The sequence below is a fragment of the Gossypium hirsutum genome, chromosome D01, assembly GCF_007990345.1.
Source record: "Gossypium hirsutum isolate 1008001.06 chromosome D01, Gossypium_hirsutum_v2.1, whole genome shotgun sequence".
In the NCBI taxonomy this organism is placed as follows: Eukaryota; Viridiplantae; Streptophyta; class Magnoliopsida; order Malvales; family Malvaceae; genus Gossypium; species Gossypium hirsutum.
The window spans coordinates 24192781-24210093 of record NC_053437.1 but is presented as its reverse complement, the minus strand read 5'-3'; the positions used below and the strand labels follow the sequence as shown (position 1 = coordinate 24210093).

Sequence of the window (17313 nt, the reverse complement as noted above, 5' to 3'; positions counted from 1 at the left end):
GTAGGTAATTGGCGTTTCTGGTTCCTTGGCAATATACTATGCTCTTATTAGCTTTCGCTCTACATTTTAGTTTCCCCGTTGTAATAGCAGATGTTACGGAAATGTCATCTATAGCAATGAGATATGATCTGCCATGGAGGGTGATCAAATGTACAAGGCATTGACTCTGCTTCTTGAGCGATTTTTGAAAGTTTTCAAGAAAGTTTTTAATAAAATTGTTTTATTTTTTATTAACTAAAGAACTGAACTTAAATAAAGAAAAGAGTCCTAATCCTAATTGGGAAAATAATTCTCTTATTCTAATAAACTACTAAAAGATAAAATAAAATATGAATAAAACTTATCTACCTAAATTAGATTTATCTATCTAAATAAATTTAAAATATATACATATTTCAACTCTCTCTCTCAAGTTGGTGCATATATATCAATCATGCTAAACTTGCTTACAAGAAAATCAAAGCTTGTCTTAGGAGCCTTTTAGTGAGTATGTCAGCAATCTATTGTTTTGAAGGAGCAAATGACATGCACACTTGGCCTTCTTCAGTCTTCTCCTTGATAAAGTGTCTATCAATCTCAACATGTTTAGTTTTGTCATGTTGGATTGGGTTGTGAGCAATACTAATGGCAGTTTTGCTATCTCAGTACAATTTCATTGGTGAAGTTATTGGTTTTTTTAGCTCCTCCACAATTCTTTTTAACCACATCATTTCAAAAATTCCTTGTGCCATTGATCTAAACTTAGCCTCTGCATTACTTCTTGCTTCAACACTTTGTTTTTTGCTTCGCCAAGTCACAAGGTTTCCTCAAAAAAATGTACAGTATCCTGATATAGATCTTCTATCTGTTATTGAGCTTGCTTAATCTACATCTGTATAAGCTTTAATTCCTCTTTGTTCGGATTTCTTGGAGAATAAGCTTTTTTAGGCGAAATCTTCAAGTATCTTAGAATTCGAAATACTGCTTCTTCATGTTCCTCCATTAGGGAGTGTATAAATTGACTCACTAAGCTCATTGCAAAAGCTATGTCTGGCCTTGTATGTGATAAATTAACTTACCAATTAATCTTTGGTACTACCTTTTATCAACTAATCGATCTTCTTTATTTTTGAATTTTACATTTGGATCAATTGGTGTGTCAACTGGGTGGCAACCACTCATCCCAACCTCTTTTAAAAGATCAATCACATATTTTTTCTAAAAGACCACAAGACCTTTCTTTGATCAAGCAACTTGCATTCTAAGAAAGTATTTCAAAGGAGCCAAGTCTTTGATCTCAAACTCCAATGCTAGATGCTCCTTGAGACGCCTTATTTCATCCACATCATCTCTTGTAAGAATGATATTATCGACATAAACTATAATAGTTGCTATTCTACCTTTTTGTGAATGTCGATAGAACATTGTGTGATCAGCTTGCCCTTGTGAGTAACCTTGTTTTCTAACAACTTGAGTGAACCGTTCAAACCAAGCTCGAGGAGATTGCTTTAGACCATACAAAGATTTCTTGAGTTTACATACTTGAGTTTCAAATTTTTCTTCAAAACCTGGAGAAGGATCCATTTAAATTTCTTCTTCAAGTTTCCCATTTAGGAAAGCATTCTTCACATCTAGCTGCTGTAAAGACCAATCAAGATTAACAACAATTGATAAAAGAACTCTAATAAATTTAATTTGGCTACTGGAGCAACTGTTTCAAGATAATCGATAATCTATGTTGTATGTTTGAGCATACCCTTTAGCCACGAACCAGGCTTTGTATCTATCTAAAGATCCATCTGGTTTGAATTTAGTTATGAACACCCATTTATAGCCCACTTTTTTTTTCCGATAGGTAATTTCATTGTTTGTCATGTACCTATTTTTTCAAGAGCACGCATCTCCTCTAAAATAGCCTCCTTCCACTCAGGAACCTATAAAACATCTTTCACATTTTTGGTATTTTCACAGTATCGAGACACGAAACAAAGGCTAAGAATGTCGAAGACAAGGCTTTATAGGATACAAAGTTAGACATGGGATATTTGACAATATTTCTAACACTTTTTATTTTAGCAATTGGAATATCTAAATTAGAAAATTCATTGGCTGGATTATGTGCTTTACTTGAACTTTTGACAAGATCTTGCGGGTCAGATTCTTGGTGATGAATATGGTGGATTCTACTTTCTTGATTTCTATTTCTTCTTGAGTAAACAATTAACTCCTTTGTTTGTTATTTATTCTCATTATCAGACTTTACACCTTCATACTCTTTTTTATTAACAACATTAACATCATTAATTTCTATATTAATCATAAATTCGCCTTCCCCATTATTAGAATCCCAATGTAGAATATTCCTAGTCTTTTCTTGATCAATTATAGAATCTTTCTTACTATAATTACCTCCCTAAAGATTAGAATCAAAATTAGATTGCGTTTCAACAAATGTGACATCTATGGTAACAATAATCTTCCTATCAATTGGATCATAACATTTGTAACCTTTTTTATTAGAAGCATAGCCAACACAGACATATTTTTTTGCTCTAGGATCTAGTTTACCTTGGTTGTGAATATGAACAAAAATACTACATCCAAAAACTCAGAAAGATAAATTTATGATCAATTTAGATTTAGGAAAATTATTTTTAAAGAGACGAAAATGAGTTCTATAGTTTAGAGTTTTACTGGACATTCTATTAATAAAATATGTAGTTGTTAACAAGGCTTCGCCCCAAAGATAACGTGGTACCTGACGAGTGAAAATCAAGGTTCTAGTTACTTTCAAAAGATACCAGTTTTTCCTTTCTGCCATCCCATTTTGTTGTGGTGTATTTGTACAAGAACTTTGGTGGACTATTCCATGTTTGGTTAAGAAAACACCTAATTGGTCACTAAAAAAGTCCTCACCAGTGTCACTCCGGAATACTTCTATTTTCACATCAAATTGTGTTTTCACCATAGCATAAAAAGACTAAAACATAATTTTAACTTTAGATTTATCTTTTAATAAAAACACCCAACAAATACGAGTATGATCATCAATAAATGTGACAAACCAATTTTTCCTGAAAAAGTTGAGACTCTTGAAGGTCCCGAAACATCACTATGAATTAACGAAAAAGGTTCGGAGGCTTTATATTTTTAAGGTGGAAAGAATAACCAGTGATGTTTGGCCAATTCACAAAATTCACAGTGATATGAAGAAGAACTTTTATTTTTTAAATAGATTAGGTAACAAATATTTTAAATAGTAAAAATTAGGATGTCCAAGCCTATAATGCAAAATCATAACCTTATCAAAATCAGAAATAGAATTTAAAAATAAACTAGTTTTTGGTTGACTTAGATGGTCGTCGTCAAGAAAGTAAATTCCACTAAATTCTTTAGCATTTCCAATCATCTTCCTCGAGACCATGTCCTGAAATTTACACATAGAGGAGTCAAATATAACATGACAATTCGAGGACTGAGATAATTTACTGACATATATGAGATTACAAGCTAGATTTGGCACATGTATAACATCATGTAAAACCAAAGAAGATGAAATTTTAACAGTGCCTTTTCCGGCTATTGTCGAGAACGACCCATCTTCTACTTTGATCTTTTTGCTTCCTGCACAAGGTGTGTAAGTTGAAAAAAATGGCTACTAGTCATGTGATCACTAGCTCCAGAATGAACGATCCACGTGTTTGTTTTACAAGGCTTGACACTGAAAAGAATAGAAAAATCAATACTTGATTGGGAAAAAGAGGAAGAAGGATTATTGGATGAGTTAGGAATAGAAGAATTCATCTGAAACTGTGGTGATTGAAAAAGCTTGTGTAGATGCTCTAGTTGTTCCTTAGTGAATGGAGACCCTTCTAGAGAACTTTGGCCCTTATAATTTTCATTAATTGTTTGGAAAGCTCTGCTATCCCCTGATTGTGAACCACGACCACTTCCACTCTTTTTTCTTCCATTCGTCAATTTTCCATGGAGCTTCTAACACATTTTTCGAGTGTGCCAATATTTTTTACAGTGATCGCACCAAGGTTTTTTTTTTCACTATCATCATTATTTTTAATAGTTACAAGAGCAGAATTATCATCATTAGCTTCAAACCTTGGCTTTAACATTATTTTTTTCCTTGTCTCCTCTCTTCGAACCTCAAAAAAATCTTACGAAGTTTTGGAAGCGATTTTTCCCTAAGATCCGAGATTTCACTTCATTAAATTCTTTATTTAAACTAGTCAGAAACAAATAAATTCATTCATTCTCTTCTTTTTTTATAGCTTTTACACCATCTCCGGGACACTCCCATTCATCATTATAACACTGATCCAGTTCTTGCCAAAGAGACATCATCTTATTATAATAAAAAGTAACTTCCTTTTCCCCTTACCTAGCTTTTTAAAGTTTTATTTTTAAATCAAAGATCTGTGAAGTGTTTTCTAAATCTGAATAGGTGTCTTTCACAACGTCCCAAACATCTTTAGCAGTCGGGAGAAAAAGAAAAGGTTTACCTATGGATGTTTTCATGGAATTAATATGCCACGCAATTATCATAGAATTTTTGACCTCCGCTTGCTCATCTTTGGATCGCCCACCTGTGGTTGCTTGACCTCTCCAATTAAATGACCTAGCTTGCCGCGCCCATCAATTGCTAATTTTACATACTGTGACCATTCCAGATAATTCTTGCCATTCAGCTTGTGAGATGTCAGCTGAAAAGAAAGGTAAGACGCCTCTGCCCCTTGAGTTATTGTACTCTAGGTAGTTGTTTAAACGGTAGAACTTTCTTTCTCTGTTTGATTGCTGGATCTTTTATCTCTAGTGGAGGTTGTTTTAACCATGATGTTACTAGAGATTTTACCTAGCTCAGATGCCATGAAAGCTTTCAAGAAAATGAAACTTTTAATAAAATTGTTCTATTTTTTATTAACTAAAGAATTGAACTTAAATAGAGAAAATAGTCCTAATCCTACTTGGGAAAATAATTTCCTTATTTTAATAAACTACTAAAACATAAGGGAAAATAATTTCCTTATTCTAATAAACTACTAAAAGATAAAATAAAATATTCCTAAAATATGAATAAAACTTATCTACCTATATAAGATTTATTTACCTAAATAAATTTAAAATATATACATATTTCAACAATTTTGTCACTGAATTATTATAATTTACATGTTATGTTATTATTGACACTGAGCATTGGACATGGGGATGGCCACACTTATGGGTCCAACTAGACTTAGACCAGACTGAAGTTTATGCTGGTAGTTACATATTTTAATTTCATTATGGTTGTCAACCAAACTTTGTATTTTTCTTGAAATTTTTCTATCTGACAACATAAAAAGTCAATTATGGTAATACACTATTCATAGGGATGGATATGGAGCTTTGAGTCCAATGCCTCAGAACATATTTCGGACATTATTTTGTAGAGTGAAATCCAATTCAGTTAGTTGCTCTATTGACACCATTATAGACTTTGCAAGCTTGTGTTTCCTCATTCATCTTCATCCTTTATATGTTGAACCATTTCTTTACTGTTGCACTTATTTGCTTCAGCCTCTTCTCTTGTTGTAAACTCAACGTAGTGACATCAATGTAACCATGCATTGGAACAAAATCCAAAATTACCAAACTGAAGACTAAACAGAATTAACTAACCTCTAGAAAATTGGCTGACTTTTAAATCTGATTCATGGCCAAGAATGAATGTGATGCTCGAAATATACATGCTTCTTGCAATTCAAGAACTTCATATGATTATCTTTTTTTTCTTCTCCATCTCCTAGTTTAAACGAAGAGTTTTCGAAATGAAAACTGAGCTGCTTAGTGTTTTTCTCAGTAAGCGATCACTGCCTTCACGAACTCCTGCATATATATATAACAATCATAAATCCATATATATTGTTCACTTTTTGTTATGGGATAAGAAAAGAAGCTGTTAAGGTTGCTAGCAGTTAGGGTTGTTAGCTATAGTTAATTGTTAAGATAGCAGCTAAGGTTGTTAGCTGTGTTTATTGTGTTAAATATGGATTAGAATTGTTGTATCAGCATGAGAGTTAATTCAATGAAGAAGGTTAACCTAGATCTTTCTTTCAATATGGTATCGAGAGATAAGTTTTCTAGGTAAATGAAATTAGTTTTGAGAAGGTTTTTCATGGCTCCAGAGGTGGTTCCAAGGTCTGACAGTCCGCATCATTCTTCAAACACAGGTGGTCAGACACATGCCTCGCATACTGAGTCAGGACTGACTTCTTGTGTTTTCTCCAAAAAGATTCAACATTTTTTCAAGTTTGACACTGTCAAACTAGGTGAGAATAATTTTCTCCTATGGAAACATTAGATTCTTTTGATACTTAAAGGATATGATTCATAAGGATATGCCCTAGGCACCGTTAATACTCCCTCTCAATTCTTGGTTAATGAAGAAGGTCAATTAGTTGAGGATTTTGAGTTCCTGGTCTATCGGCAACAGAATAAGCTTTTGGCTTCCTAGCTTTTATTCACTGTCACTGATAAGGTTTTGGTTTATCTTACTAGTGCTCATACTAGTTTTGAGGTTTGGTCGACTATTCAAAGGAGGTTTGCTATGAAGTCTAGTATCAAAATATCCAGCTTACGTCATGCCTTGTATCCTTAGAAAAAAGGGTCAACTTACTATAAAAAAATATCTTTTGAAGATAAAGAATATATGTGACCATTTGATTGCTGTAGGTAGCATGGTATCTGATCAAGAATATGTCAGCATAATCTTGGCAGGTCTCTCAATTGAGTTCAAATTTCTTTAGGTTGTTGCATCAGCCACTCAGGCGTCTCCTAATATTCTAACTGAGATGCTTCTCGATTGTGAAACAAGACAGCTGGAGATAGTTATCGATGTGCCCATACAGGCTAACTTGATAAATAGACAGAAAGATGATGGTGATAGTCATTCGAAATAAGATTCTTTAAGTGGTTATTCAAGAAACTATTATCAAGGGTTTAAACACAAATGAGGAAGTAGATGTCTTATTGTGGCAAGGGGCGTGAAGTTAGGTTTACTCACTCTCGGCCTCAATGTTAGTTGTGTGGCAAGGTTGGCCATCTGGTACAAATTTGTTACTACAGGTTTGATTAAATTTTTTTTGGATTACCTGGTGATCAGGGTCAGTTAATGTCAATTAACTATCATAGTTTCGATAATCAAAGTGGTTCTGAAAGTAAAAACTATTTTGATTAATTTCTTTTTTTGGATTACCTGGTGATCAGGGTCAGTTAATGTCAATCAACTATCATAGTTTCGATAATCAAAGTGGTTCTAAAAGTCAAAACTATTTTGGTACGTTGCCTCAGTGTTTTAATATGCAATCCTGTTGTGGTGCTCCTCTATTCCACAATAAACAACCCTCTTCAACAACGTATACTGAGAACATCAGTCGAGGTCGTCTTCACACTCCTCCTGATCAAGCTTGGTATTCGGATTAGGAGCAACAAATCACGTGACAAATGATACGTCTATGCTCACAAATGTTGTGCCATATACATATATGAGTAAGGTGTTGATGGGAAATGGTCAATCTGTTCCTATTACCAATATAGGTTCTTCTGCTATGTTTACTAGTTCTAGGGCTTTGCAATTTAAGAATGTTTTGCATGTTTCAACTATTTGCAAGAATTTGGTGTCAGTTGGCCAATTTGCTAAAGATAATAGGGTCTATTTTGAGTTTCATGCTTTCAATTGTTTTGTGAAGGACATCCAGACATGGATCACATTACTAGTGGGCCACATGCATAATGAGCTTTACACGTTTGATGCTTACAACTATTGGTGAACATTCAGGTGTTTCTGAATTTACTTTTGGTTTAATTCTTCCACATGTGTGTCTAATGTTGACGTCCAAAATGTTGAACTATGGCATAAGAGGCTTGGTTATACTTGTCCTAGAGTTCTTACTCAAGTATTACGCAGTTGTAATATTCATTTCAATAAAGCAAAATTGTCACAAGTATGTACTGTGTGTCAGTTAGGTAAAGCTCACAAGCTGCCTTTTTCTTCATCTAGTACAATCTATGCTTTTCATTTTGAACTGGTTTTCTTGGATATGTGGGGACCAAGTGAAATCGGATGGGTTTCTCTATTATCTTTCTTTTGTTGATATGTACAGTAGGTTTACATGGTTATACTTTCTCAAGAGTAAGTCAGAAGTTTTGAGTTATTTTATTCAGTTCAAAAAGCATGTTGAAGTGCAATTTGGTTGCCACATAAAAAGTTTTCAAAGTGATTGGGGAGGTAAGTATCAATCATTTGCAACAGTTTTATCTCGAAGTGGCATTCAACATGGAGTTACTTGTTCTCACACTTTATAACAAAATGGGGTAGCTGAGAGGAAGCATCGACATGTAGTAGAAAATGGGCTTACACTCATGGCTCAAGCTTCGATTCCTTTGAATTATTGGTCTCATAACTTTATTCATGCTATACACTTGATAAATTGGCTTCAAACTGAAGTTCTACAAGGCCCCAAACTGCAGTTTCAGTCAACAAGGTGTATTTTTCTTAGATTTAGCTCTAATCATACAAGTTTCAAGTGTCTTGCTGGTGATGGGAAGGTTTTTGTGTATTGTCATGTTATATTTGATGAGACCAATTTTCATTTCTCAACATAGTTAAGTTCTGGTTCTACTTTTCTATCAATTGATGGTCGTATATAGTCTCTTGTGCCAATAATAGTTTCTAATGCTTTTGATCATTGTATGCCATCTTTTCATAATGATTCTTTGCCGCCTGAAAGGTTATCTTCCTCATTTAGACCTTCTAGTCAAGGTGATGATTCAAGTGTTGGTCCAGTTCTAGGTGAAGGCTCTAGTTCTCCTACAAACAGGGAGGTTCCATGTGAAGATTCTAGTCTAACTCAAAATAGTAATGGTCAAAGTGAGGGTTCAGTCAAAATTGAAACTGTGATGATCCATGTGATACTATTCTCGACAAACCAGTTTCTTCAAATATACATCCCATGCAGACAAGATTGAAGAATAGGAATTTCAACATGGCTTGCTGACAAAGAACTGCTGACTATTGAAGAAGCTTTTCAAAGCGAAGCATGGGCAAAAGTAGCTACAGGAATTTGATGCGTTGATTCAAAATTGGACCTGGCATCTCATTCCAGTACCTTTGGATAAATATACAGTAGGGTGTAAGTGGATTTTTAAAGTGAAAAAGAATGCTGATGGCTCTATCTTTCGTTATTTCAAGGTTTTTCTCAACAGGTAGATATCAATTTCCAAGAGACTTTTAGCCCCGTTGTCAAGCCTACAACAATCAGGGTGGTCATTGCGTTGGTTGTTACATTTGGATGGCCTCTCAAACAAGTTGATATAAATTATGCGTTTTTAAATGGTAACTTAACTGAGGATATTTATATGCTGCAACCACCAGAGTTTGAGAAACATTGTGATGGTCAGCAACTAGTTTGCAAGTTGAGGAAAGCTTTATATGGTCTTAGACAAGCCTCTAGAGCTTGGTTTCATAAGCTAAAGGAATATTTGGTGGCTGGAAAGTTTATGGTATCCAAGTCTGATGCATCTTTGCTTTTTCAACAGTTTAACATTAGTCTTATCTACGTGCTGGTCTATGTGGATGATATCATCATCACTAAAAACAACACCCAACTTGTAGATGAGTTTTTTTGTTTGTTGAACTCCCAGTTTGCTCTCAATGATTTGGGGAAGTTAAGCTACTTTCTAAGAATAAAAGTAACCTACACTCCAAAGGGTCTCTTCCTTAATCAAAGAAAGTATATACTTGATTTACTTTAAATAATTATGATGGATAAATCTAAAGGATCACCCACCCTAATGGTTACAACATGCAGTTTGTCAGCCCATGTTGGAAGCCCCATGAAAGATGGGTCTATCTATAGGAGCATTGTGGGTGTATTACAATATATTGTAATTACACGGTCGGATATAACTTTCACTATGAACAAAGTCTGTCAATTCATGTATAAGCTCTTGATTTTCATTTTAAGGTTGTTAAAAGAATTTTAAGGTATTTACAAAATACCATGGACCATGGGTTGTTGTTTACTCCAACTCTTAAATTGGGTTTACAAGCATATTTAGATGCAAATGGGGGAACTGATATTGATGATAGAAGATCAACTACTGGATTTTGTGTGTTTCTTGGTGGGAATCTGATTTCGTGGAGCTCAAGGAAGCTTCAAGTGGTTTCCAGATTAATAGCAGAAGGAGAATATAGAAGCTTGGCTCATGCCACTACAGAGTTGATTTGGTTGCAAGCTTTATTAAAAGAACTACGTGTAGATGTTACCAACAAGTCAGTACTCTGGTGTGATAGTTCAGGTGCTATTATTGTTGCTGCAAACCCAGTTTTACACTTAAAGTTCAAACACGTCGAATTGGACTTGTTCCTTGTCAGGGAAAAGATTGCTGTAGGGACACTACAAGTAAGTCATGTTCCAAGCCAAGACCAAGTTGTTGGCATCCTCACAAAATCTTTGTTTGATGGTTTTTTTAATAAGTCTCGAGACCAGCTTCGAGTTTTCAATAAGAGTGATCAAGTCCCTAACGGTCATAGAAGATAAGAGATCCCAAGCAGGAGGAATGTTATAGAATAAGAAAAGAAGCTATTAAGGTTGTTAGCAAATATGGTTGTTAGCTACAGTTAACTGTTAAGATAGCTGTTAAGGTTGATAGCTATTATCATTCACTGTTTTAAATATGGATTTAGCATTGTTGTATCAGCATGAGAGCTAATTCAATGAAGAAGGCTTACCTAGATCTTTCTTTCTTTCAATACTTCTCATCAAAAACTTTATCAAAACGTAAGCGGCAATAATATCCTACTTGATATGTAGATGGACATCTGGGATAGTTGAAAACATTTGAATCTGGTTGATGCATTCACTTAGGATGAAATTGAAGCCCCATAAGAAATTTACCCTCATCAGGATTGTAGGCTTTAGGTTCATAAAAGCTTTCCACCAAGCCATCTCGTGGAAAAGCCATTGGCACGAAACGATGTGCTAGTTTCTTTACACCTTGGTGGTAGTAACTATTGACCATGATCTTTATTCCATTTTCATCCAAACAATCTTTAAACCATTAGTGCAATGGGGTGTCTTTCACTATCTCCATATGCTTCTGTGCATCATAATTCTTGTAGTCGATATGAACCTAAGTTTTTTTCGATATTTTTTTCTATATATCTTGATACAATGTCCCTCCACATGCAACATTAAGGACTTATGATCCTCTACATTTGCCCAAATAAGGTATATTCATTTCGAGACAAAGCTTAGCAAGCCTTAATTCCACATATCTTTCTCTTTGTCGATGGAAGCATCACTTGCATAAAGTAGTTTAATCCCTTCAAGTCCTCTTTAAAAAATTCAGACAGTTTAGCTTCATAAAAGGATGGACGATATCCTCTTCTTCATAAAGAACACCATGGATAGGCTCGAAGCTTTGAAGCAGCATGTGGACTCCGTTGACTCGTGGGACAATCACAGGTACTACCTGATAACTTACTCTGAGATCTAGATGATATTCTCCTGCTTAAAAAGAAAGATTTTTAAGTATTTTACCAGTATGATTGAAACCAATTTCCAATTTACTTTATGTTTGATGTTCCCAGTATAGCTTTTTTTTATAATATCCATAAGGTTCAAGCTATCCAAAATGGCACATAGATTAGGGAATTGAATTTATAATGCGTGTCTACTATGAGTTTGTATGCGTGTTACTGAGTAATGTATATAATATTTGATGGCCTATTACACATACTAATTTCACCTATAATTTACATTTATACGTATGCTTTGATGCATGTATATAGGTAATCCAAAAGAAGCAATGAAAATGTATTTTATGAAATTAATGAAGGACAAGAAATGGAATAAACCTACAAAATCCAGAATTTTATTCTTCTGAACAGTTCGTCGGGAGATGATTAGAACCCTCGAAAGAATCATTGAGATTTGAAGTTGCCGATTCCATAACCAATAATTGTACCACTTCCTGAAAATGGGTAGGCAGTGGCCAAGATTACACTCAGATTGTGGGTATATATAGATTATATGAAGGAACAAAAAAAGTGAAGCAAATTTGTTTCTTCCAAAATCAGTAGGTGAAAAGGGAAGTAGAGGTAGGTGTTGTGAATTCGTGCATATGAATCTAATGCAACATGTTGGTTTTAACAAATGTTTGGTTTGCCTGTTAATGGTGTTAGTGTTAACGTTATCTTAGCTTCCTCAACCTTGGATTGGATTATATTCAAATGCTATTGTGGAGATTATATTTACAAAGAAAACAACAATGACTTTCAATGGCCCATTTTAAAGATACATTATTTTTGGTTTCTTGTCTATCAATACAAAAGTTTTTGATCCTCCTTTGGATTTATTTGTTGGGATGTTATTTTTAACAAGGCATTTAAAATGAAATCATTTTTTGGGTACAAAGTAAGAGAAATTAATAACATGAAAAGTTAATAAAACTTTTTGAACTGCATGTTATCCATTTTTTAGTTTCTCTGGATAGTTGGTTATTGTCCATGGATCCATTTTATACGGTGTGTAACACCCTATATCCTGTCCGGTTGTCGAGCTCGAGTAACAAAATGTCACACCACACATCACAACATCACACATTACACACCGTCTCATTTGCCTACAAATATCATCACATTTAATCATTTATAGGAGTTTAAAGTCTAAAATACCCTAAGCGACATTAAAATTTACTAAACATACATTAAACAACCTTGTATCAAGCTAAGAACATGATTAAGGACCACTTAACGGAAATATTTAAAAATTCACGTAGGTATTAGTACACACTCGCTGGTATCGATATTTCTCATAATGGGTATCGATATCGTTTAGAAAATCGGTACCTTTTTAACATTTTGTTTCTCTACAAAATTTAAGACTCAACAATTTATCGATACAATTCAAAAAAAATATTTTTACCCTAAGTATCAATACTCGAGAATTGGTATCAATACTGAATGAGCTACTATTTTCATGCACATTCATTTTAACATTGAGGTACTGATACATGTCCCGATTATCAATACCTCTATATAAGCTAGCAAAATTACGACCACGCAACCAATAAACTAGTAACAAATGTCTGTAAATCTTAAGAGTATGAAAATCAAACAATCATTAAAACATCATGATGATAATCAACCAATAAATCTACCACATTGCCTTATTCCCACAGTTCCAAATAATAGCAATAATATCACTTGTTCAGTCACTATGCCTAACTTGGAGCACTTGAAATTCTGCACCGCCCATATTGGACACGATCTATTTGCAATGTTTAGAAAGAGTGGGTGAGCTTAAATAAGCTCAGTGAATGATCGAAAAGACCACCAAATAAACACGATGTCATGCGTTAAATGAAAACATCTAAAACACAAATATATATGTTTAACTATAGTAACATATTAAAATATTCATGCATCGATTACCAACTCTTCTAACTTTATAATTACATAATAAATAGGCATATATCACATTCCATAATATTACATTCAATGATAAATTGACACTTGAGGCTATGAAACATAGAAGTGGGTTCTATCATCAGATATTGGATACACGGATCTTCAACACACTAATGACTCCATGAGTTGAACATATTCCAAAAGCAAAGCATCTAGCTAACACTCTCCAACACACCAACATATCTTGATAAATGGAGTTGAGCTCGCATTCCCTTATCTCTCTGAAACTATGCTGGGCCTTAATGCCCTAAATCACAATACAAGGGTGAGTACTGACATTATCTTATGGGCACGCCAACAATATCCAACAGTTTCAAAAGGTCACAAGGCCAAAGTAACCACAATTAAAACATACATTCTCTTACTGTTTTCTACAAACTTTCACTGCACATTTACATTATTAACACAACATCATCACTACCATTCAACGTGTTTAACATGCCTAAAATTAACATATTCCACAATAGCCATCTTAAGCATATATCTCATATTACATTAACACATCATAATACACAATCCACATCGCATAATCACATATGACACAAAAGTAAAGAGAGGAATAAGAAAGCTTACACTTGAAACATAGGATAGGGGTTTAGACTACTCCTAAGCTCTCATTTAACACTATGAATCGTGTCTACTAGCAGCGATTCCAAACACTCACTGTTCGCGCTTCGTCTAGCCGCCAAAAGCCTAAACTAGCTTTTCCTTTTTCTTTTTCCTTGCTCGTCAAAGGCTCCAATGGTTCCGATTCTTCACTAAATAAATCATATAGAAAACACAATTAATATTCAACCATAGACTCACCTAAAGCAACCAACAACGTAGTTCTAAGTTAGTTCCTGTTGGAACTGAAATTTTTGACTAGCCTAGCCAAAACGCAGAAATCTCAATTCCTACTCATTCCCTTTTCTTAAAATTGATTCCAATTATCTAGTTACTTACCTAAGGATGATTGTCAACCTTCAAACCACTCTAAACTACTCAGAAACTTGGTTTCAATATTTAGACATATAATGGCCAGTAATGAAAACTTAACAAGACCTTAAAAACTTTTAGTAAAACTTTAATAAGAGTTTAGAAACCTTCTAATCACATCAGTATGAGTTGAAAAACACTTTGAAACATTGATTTCATTAAAAATACCGGATTTCACCAGTAATGACCCAAATTTTGACATTTACACAAAACCTTCGATTTAATAACTTAAAACTCGATTTAAATAGCTAGATTACATTAAAAACTAATAGGAAAATGAAACATTACCTTAGTTGGGGAAAGAACGAATGTTTGGTGCAAGTCCAAGAAAACCCATAGGTTACACAGTAGTAAAATCAATAGTGTTTTTTATGCTCTTTATGGAATTTTAGGGAGGTTTAATGCTTGAAAGATGATGAAAATCAAGAGAATTGAAGGTTGGAAAATAAAATTGGGTGAATGGTGTTTGGGAAATTCAAGGGACGACAACAAGAGATGGGGGAAATAATTTTCGTGAGTTTATTGTATGTAGGTGGGGGAAAAATAAGGAAATTTTTTAAAATTTAGGATATTTACCTTTGTGGTACTCCTAACTTCGACCTTATTTTCAAAACAACCCACTTTTTAAATTAAAGGTCTTTTCTACATTATTTTCAAAAATAGATTTAATTTTCTAAAAGCCATAGTTGAATATATTTTCAGGTTACCATATTTCTAAATTTTCGAACTCATTTCGAGCCAAAATCCCTAAACTACACTTCTTGGCCCAATTTTTGGGTGTGACATGCTGATAAATCAGAGAATATGTTTGATGTCATTAAGTATTGGTTGAAGCTTCCATCTTACTTTAGTATCTCATCGTATGATATTCTGCCATTTTCTGTCACTTCTGAATAGCATAAAAAAAATAATATTGTAAGTTTTGAAATAATCTATTAATGCTATATATTTAAACCATCCTCAAAAACTTTCTCTTTGGACTAATGTTTGTTGATTTATTGATTTTTAGTATTTTTATTACTTAATAAAATTAAAACAACATCGTTTTGCCTTTAATTTAAGATTATTTCGTACACCGATCACATCCTCAAGCATGAACTCATTTCCTTGATTGTCTCTTTAGTAAAGACAGTCTCACTCATTTGAGGAGTTGAAGTACACAATAGATGCATTTTATGTTGTGCAGACCTAAAAAGTTAATCGATCATCTCCCCCTTTTATCTGTACTTTCATTAAAACAATATGATACAAATATTGAAGCATTGCCATCTTATAGACAGTAGGTGGAATAGAATATTATGTTTACCTTTAACCTCCCCAATTCGGCCTAGACGTTAGGCCCAAATTTAGAAGATTACATTGGCCATCGAAATGATCTAATAAGCTATCAGGGTTTTTAAAACAATCATATTAAAATATTTGTTCATTTAAGAAGAAAATTTAGTCTATTTTCATAAAATACTTGTGAGTATTACAAAACCATTTAAGTTATCATCTTCTTTGTAATGAAGACCACTTTTGAAAACTTTGCAGATTTTCCCATTTATTTATTATTCAGATTTCATTTATAATCTAGTAGCGGAAAAGTGATATCTATTTATATTTTTAATTAAGACCAAAGTTCGTGCATAACTAGTCAATATCCATATGTTAATAACTTAAAATCAAATTAAATTTCATGCATGCTATAAAAACTCAAATCCTAAGTCCAATGCCATAGTTCAAAAATAAAGCAATATAGTCTCTGAATAAAAAAATATCAAATAAAACTAAAATAATTTATAAAAACAAATTTGAGCTCAGCCTTTTGAATGTCGTATTTGCGTACTAAAGGAGTGAGCTGTAAATCTCAGAATGAATTCAGTCACAAGAAAATCAGTGTAAATAGTCGATAAATATACTAAATAAAAATGCATAGAATGATCACAGACAATTACCAATTCAGAGTATCAGTTTTAGGAATCAACCATCAATGTAGTATCTTAGAGTTTATAGTTTATGTATGCATGTGTTTGTGAATGACAATGTAATTTCAGTATATTAAAGAAAGATCCTACCTTACTCTGTTATACACCACCATAGGAGTTCGCCTGAACTCCAACAACCTTTACACTAGGTTGTGGTTTATCCACTATTGTTTTTTAGATAAATTGCCTATGGTTGTGGACACACAACAGGGTTTTCAGATGAGAACTGCCACTGGGATGTGGATACACAAGAAAATATTGCACATAAAATCTGCCACTGTACTGTAGATGCACAACATATTTGCAGGTAAAAGATGCTGATGGTTTGTGGATGTACAACATATTTACAGTTAAAGGAAAAATACTGCCAATGGTTGTGGGTGCACAACAAATTTGTAGATAGAATGTCGATGGCTGTGGTTTTCACAACAAATTTGCAGATACACTGCCAATTCTTCTTCCGTACATGTAGTCCCACCAATGCAATGCAATATGACATGCTTATAATAGATCAATATGGTAGTAATTAATTTCCTTATAACAACTTGATACGGTAGCAAATAATATGCTTATAATGAATCATTACGGTGACAATTAATATGCTTATAACAAATCAATACAATAGCAAATAATATGCTTATAACGGATCAATGCGGTAGCAATTAATATATTTATAACAAATAAATAGAATAGCAAAAGACATGCTTATCATGTGCTCAGTTTAACAGTATCATCCAACATGCTAAACATACTATAGTAATACAGATGCAACAGACATATATTATTCACATATCATTTTTATACCCTGCGTTCATATTATTAACGGTTCAATTGAAAGTAATAAAACTCTAAAAATAGTTT

At 33.6% G+C, this 17313-nt stretch overlaps 1 pseudogene; it reads right to left on the bottom strand.

Annotated features, from left to right (window-relative positions):
• Positions 1 to 5817: 5817 nt before the first annotated feature.
• Positions 5818 to 11963, bottom strand: LOC107921658 (putative glutamine amidotransferase GAT1_2.1; annotated as a pseudogene).
• Between the last annotated feature and the right edge of the window lie 5350 nt (positions 11964 to 17313).